The sequence below is a fragment of the Rhinolophus sinicus genome, linkage group LG03, assembly GCF_036562045.2.
Source record: "Rhinolophus sinicus isolate RSC01 linkage group LG03, ASM3656204v1, whole genome shotgun sequence".
NCBI lineage: Eukaryota > Metazoa > Chordata > Mammalia > Chiroptera > Rhinolophidae > Rhinolophus > Rhinolophus sinicus.
In genome coordinates, this window is record NC_133753.1 from 11,861,656 (window position 1) to 11,867,795 (window position 6,140).

Sequence of the window (6,140 nt, forward strand, 5' to 3'; positions counted from 1 at the left end):
GGAGAAGGAACAGGCAGGGCAGAGATAAGCAGGTGTCCAGATGCCAAGGGCCCTGTTGAGGGATTTGGACTCTGTTCTGAGGACAATGAACCCTAAACGAGAAAGAGGCATCTGGCTGCAGCGGGGAGGATGGAATGGTGTGTGTGGTGGGATTAGTAACCAGAAACAGACCAGTTGGGAGATCACCATGGTGGATAGGAAGGGAGAGAGGCAGCGGTCTGGCTAAGGTGATGGAGTTCAGATGGAGAGAGTGAGTGGAGTTGAGAGTTACTTAGGAAGTATAGGGAGCAGGTGATAGGGGATGAGGGTGGTGACGCTGAGGGGACTCCTAGCCGGTGGTCAGGAGCGAGGATATTGGAGCTGGGAAGGTGTGAGCAGGAGGAGGGGTGGGAGGGCAGGCGAGGATTCTGGGTTCAGCTGTGGAGAGTCTGTGTGTTCTGAAGGAAGGGTCCAGCTGCCAGTGTGTATACAGATCGGAGCACAGTCCCGGTTGGCCTTTGCTGCCTATTAGCTTATTTGGGCTCCACTGTTGCCCTCAGACCAAGGCTGGGCACTCATTCATTCATTCATTGACTTACTTGTAGGCTCTAGAATACACAGCCAACTGGCCATCAAAGTCCCTGGCTTCCTGGGGGCTGCAGTCTGGTGATAGCAACTGCCACTGGAGTTTAGGCATCTAAGAGGTGGAGCAACCCAAGGACACACAATTAGCCAGTGGCCAGGCCGGAGCGGAAGCTGAGGTTCCCGGGAGCTGCTGCGCAGGGGAATGGAATTGAGTGGGGACTGCTGACTCAGCTCTACAGGAAGACTGAGGAAACTCCAAGATTGTCCCAGCTGCTGGGTGACTCAGCAAATGGTTTTTCTACTGCAGCCCAGGAGCCAGAGCCCAGGGGGGACCCAATGGGACAGCCAGGTGCCTGGGGCCAGAGCTTCCACTGCCCCTCGGGAGGCAGCTTCGTTTCCTCCCCCACTTCCTGCTGGAAGCTGCCTCCCCTCCCCTCAACCCATCCTGTGTCTCCACTGCTTCCTGCTCCCAGCCCTAAGTTCCCACCACACCTTCACTTGGTCCCTCAGCAACTGCCTCTCAGACCCTGTGTTTGCCCTGGACCACCCACAGGGTCTGAGAAATGTCATTTGGCCACTGAGTGCCTTCCTTTCCTTCTCTGTAAAACAGGGCCACCTGAGCTCTTGGACAGGTTTTGTGAACCATGGCAGACCTGCCGGGTTTACAGGGCTGAGCAAGAAGCTGAGGCCAGTACAATGTCATGCCCCGACCATAATAGATGTTCACATTTCTTGAGCCCTTACCATACCTAGACTCTTTCCAGGCGTTATCCCACTTTATCTTCAGAGCCTACAAAGTAGGTCCTGTTACTAATCCCCCTTGTCTGAAGGTGAGGAAACTGAAGCACAGAGGTGTTAAGTAATTTATCCAAGGTCACACAGCTGTTAAGTCTGGGGCCGATTTGAATGCAGGACATCTGGTTCTAGCTTCCACATGCTTCTACACTAGGCTATGTTCTCTCTCAAGGCTGTGCCCTGGGCACTGCCTTTTCAATAAGGAGCAGGACCATACTAACAGTGGTCGAGGGGTGTGTGGCAGGAGCTAGGCATGCTCAGTATGGAGAGGAGATGGCCTGGGGAGAAGGAACTGGTGGACATTCCAGGAATCCCTTTTTCCCTCTCATCACCTGGTGAACTTCTACCCATCTCTTAGGACTTAACTCAAGGGTTTCTTTCCTGGATCAACCCCCACCCGTGCTTCTGGAGTATGGGTGATTCTCTCTCTCACTGGTGATTATCTTATTGCATCGAGCACCCTGTCTGCACCAGGCACCAAACTATGCATTCTCTCACTGAATCTTCAAGCCCTTCTGTCACTACTTGGCTTGGCTGGGCAGGAACTTCTGGGGGCAGGAGCAGACCCCATTGGAGCCAGCTTGAGAGAAAGGAGGTGTTTGGGGGCAGCCCAGGGTGTTTTGGGGAAACCTGGTCTCACAAAGGATTGCAGTCATACAGTAGGAAGATGCAGGAACCCATATATCTCCTCTATAGCTTACTCTGTCTTATACTCAGAGGCCACAGTATCTCTTATCTGCATTTCTCTCTATGCTCCTGAGACCCCTGAGACAGAATTCTGCTCAGTGTAGGGAGAACATCTCTCGGTCAGGACTGTTCAGACATACAAGGGCTGTCCCGGCAGACAGTGACAGTGTGCAAGCAGGGGTGAGAAATGGGTAGAGGAGATGTGCCAACTCTGATGAAAGCTTGTGCCTCAGCCTTTTAAGGGCCCATCCCATTCGAGCGACTCTGGGCGGTGAGGTCCAGAATCACACTTCCAAATACCTCTTCAGTGTCTCCCCTGAGATCTCCAATGGACATCTCAAAAAGAACACATCCGAAACTGAGCTCTTGGCTGCCCACCCACCCCAAACCTGCTCCTCCCACAGATTTCCCATCTCAGTTGATGGCAACTCCATCCGTCCAGTTTCTTAGACCAAAACTTCAGTCATCCTTTGACTCCTCTCTTCCTCTCCCGTCGTGCATTTGGTCCTTCCGCAAATCCTACAACCTTCAGAATCCATCCAGAGTCTGACCTGTTAGCTCCCTTGCCCTGCTGCCAACCTGGTGCAAGCTGCCATCCTCTCTCATCTGGGTACCTGCAGGGGACCCTTAGCCAATCCCCCTGCCGCTACAGTCCCTTCTAAACATGTCAGAGCATTTTCTTCCTCTGCTCAAAAGCCTACCTTGGCTCCCATCCCACTTGGAGCAAAAGCTGGCCTTTACAATGGCTCCCCACGATCTGGTCCCCATTGCTTCTCTCACCTGTCCCCCGACCCTTCCATGTTATTCTTCCAACACACCAGGCATAGTCCCCTTCCCATGGCCTCTGCACTGGCTGGTCCCTCAGCCTAGAGCCCTCTGCCCCCATATAGCTGCTAGGCCAAGTCCCTCATCTCCTTCAAGTCTTTGCTCAAGAGTTACTTCCTGGGCCTGCCCAGTGGCTCAGGCGGTTGGAGCTCCGTGCTCTTAACTCCGAAGGCTGCTGGTTCGATTCCCACATGGGCCAGTGGGCTCTCAACCACAAGGTTGCTGGTTCAATTCCTCAAGTCCTGCAAGGGATGGTGGGCTGTGCCCCCTGCAACTAACAATGATAAGTGGACCTGGAGCTGAGCTGCGCCCTCCACAACTAAGATTGAAAGGACAACAACTTGACTTGGAAAAAAGTCCTGGAAACACACGGTGTTCCCCAATAAAGTCCTGTTCCCCTTCCCCAATAAAATCTTTATTTTTAAAAAAAGCGTGACTTCCTCAGTGAGCCCCACTCTGACCTCCATTTTTAAAATTACAACAGTGCCCCTTCCCCAGCACATCCTCGGTGCTCCCAAGCTCTCTTACCCTGCCAGGTTTTTTCTTTTCCTTCTCCCTAGCATTTACCATGTTTAACGTACAATATAATTTTAAGTTATTTTATTATTTCTTGTCTGTCTTCATCCACTAGACTAGAAGCTGTCTGGAAGCACTGACTTTATTTTTCTGCCCATTGTTATATCCTAAACTTCTGGAAGAGTGAGTGCTCCAACATGGGCACTCAATTAATAAAAACTATGATGCAGAGATGGGCTGCAAGTAAGTCAGGAGCCAGAGGCTTGGGAATGCCTCCAGCAGCTTGTCAGGGAGGATGGGGTCTGCCTCATACCTAGCTTGGGGGTCCAGGCAGATTCAACCCAGCTTCTCTCTCTACCTGCCCTTTCCCCCTCTCCCACTGTCATGCAGAAGGGCTTATACCTGCATGAGAGTGGGAGAGGGGGACTCGTTCTTAACTCTACCCATGGAGGACTAAGGCATGCTAAAATCCTCCTGAATTGTACCAAAACTTGAGTTTCACTTGGGGGTTTTCTTGAGGGGAGAGGTTTTTTTTTTCTCCCAGTATCTATCACCTTCTGACATACTATATAATTTATTTATTTATAATGTTAGTTTCTAAAGTTATTCTTTCTTATTCATCAGATTATTAAACAGCTTTCTGATTTGAAACAGTTGAGAACCACTTGTCTCAATCATCCTGCTGCTTTCCTTGTAGCCAGCAGGGTTCCTGGGCTCCCAGGCCAAGGAGTTGTTCACCAGGCTTCCCCTTCCGTCTGAGACTTTAACCAGTTGAAGAGGTGACAGTCGGTACCCTGGGCCTCAACTAACCCCCCAGACTCTCCTGTCTCCGCTCCCAACCTGGTGGTTCCCAAACCCCCACAGACCCCGCCCTTCTTGCCTTCCGGTCTTAGCCTGAGCTTTGCCCCTTAGGATTAGCAAAATCAAAACGGTGGCAGGAAGGTCTCTGTGGTGCTCTCCGTGGTGCTCTCCGTGGTCCTGAACCACCTCACTGGTCCCTGTCGGGGATGCGGTTGTTTTTTGGAAAGTAGAGGTGGGGAGAGGGGAATTCTGCAGCCCCACAGGACCCCTCCCCTCAGGATTACACTTACCTTTCCTTGAACTCTAATCTTGCTGTTATTGCTTATATTAAACCTTCTTATCTTTGAGGTCTTGGCTGAGTTGTCACCTCCTCAGAGAAGTCTTCTTGGGTTCTGCAAAACTGAGGGTGGTCTCCTCCTGTGTGTTCAGATGGTGTCCTGTACATCCCACATCCCAGTGTGTGGGGATCACCTGTCCAACCCCATCATTCAGTTATAGGCTCCTGGTCTGTCTCTTGCACTGTTGTATCCCTAACACATAAGTGACGAGAATAAATTTTGGTTGGACAAATAAATTCTGGTTGGACAAGAGGTTAGCATGGTCCTTCCCTTAAGGAACACATGACAGGTGGAGGAAATCACAGTGGTGGATAACCTAGGTCACAGTTTATATGTGGGAAGACTGAGGATCAGAGAAGTGGTGCAGTTCTACAATCACATAGCTCAGGAGTGACAGAGGTGGAACCTGAACCCCTCTATCCCTTGGCTCTGTACCTTGTACTCATCCCCTGCCTGTGCCATCACTTCCCCCTCTAGATTGCAGTTTATGTCCCTGTGTAATGAAAAAATTGGGCTAAATCTATCTCTAAGGGAATTTTCCAACTCCCAGGTTTCATGGAAAATTAGGACCATGGGCTTAGTCTCTATTCTTTGGGTAACAGTTTCTGAGGCCACTAAGATTGCATAAGGAAAGCCCATTGCTTCCAATGAGTGGCTTTGTTGTCCAAGTCATATCATCAGGAACAGGTGAGAGGCCCCTGCTTTCCAAGAGCTGGAAGCTCAGCAGCAATCACAAGAGACGCCCAAAATGCCTGGACAGTCAAGGTCCATGGGAAGTGGGGCAGGTGGAGATGGCCCAGCCTGAAATCAGTCTGATCAGTGATCAGGGCTCCCAAGACAGCCTACCTCCTACCTGCTGGTGGGTTGTAGGATCTGGGGGATTGTCACCAACCTGGGGATCTTCACCTGTAGGGTTCTGAGGGGTGGGGACACTGAGCCCTGAGCTAGTGTCAATTTTCACTTCTTGTAACTACCCTACATATCCACCATACAACCACACAGTTCATGTCTCTGCTTCTGGGGCAGTCAAAGCCTGGGTTCTATGAAGCTTTAATGATCAAAATTGGGCTGTGGTGAACACGGTTACTTAATAAAGGCTGTTTGCTAAAGGAATATGGGTTTTGAAAACATGGGGGCCATAGAAGGAAAACCACACAGAAAGAGCTGGGTACGTGAAAGGTAAGAGTCCTGGTTAAGCCAGGACCTACAAACCCTGGAAGGGGTAGTTGGCCTCCTGCTGGGAACCAAGACTCAGTGGGTTGGGGGAGAGGGAAAGGGAAGGGTCAGAGCAAGGAGCCAAGATGGGGCAGTGGGACCCTGTCAGGGAAGGCTAGAGGGTGCTGCCAAAGTCTGACTTGGTGACCTTCTCACTTTGGCTGAAAATTGGGGCTGTTGAGAGGGGAGCAAACACAGCACCCCAACAAATCCCACCTACTACCGTGTCTGGGGGAAGTGGAGGCAGCCGGTGGTGCCCAGGCTCCCATTGTTTTCCTGCACACCCCTGGCTCCCAGCAGCTGGCCTGCCATGTAGCTAGTCATCTGTCACATCCTCGTGTGCCCTGTGCCTGCTGGCTTCACAGCTGAGCCCAAGAGAGACAACCCAGGGCAGTCAGG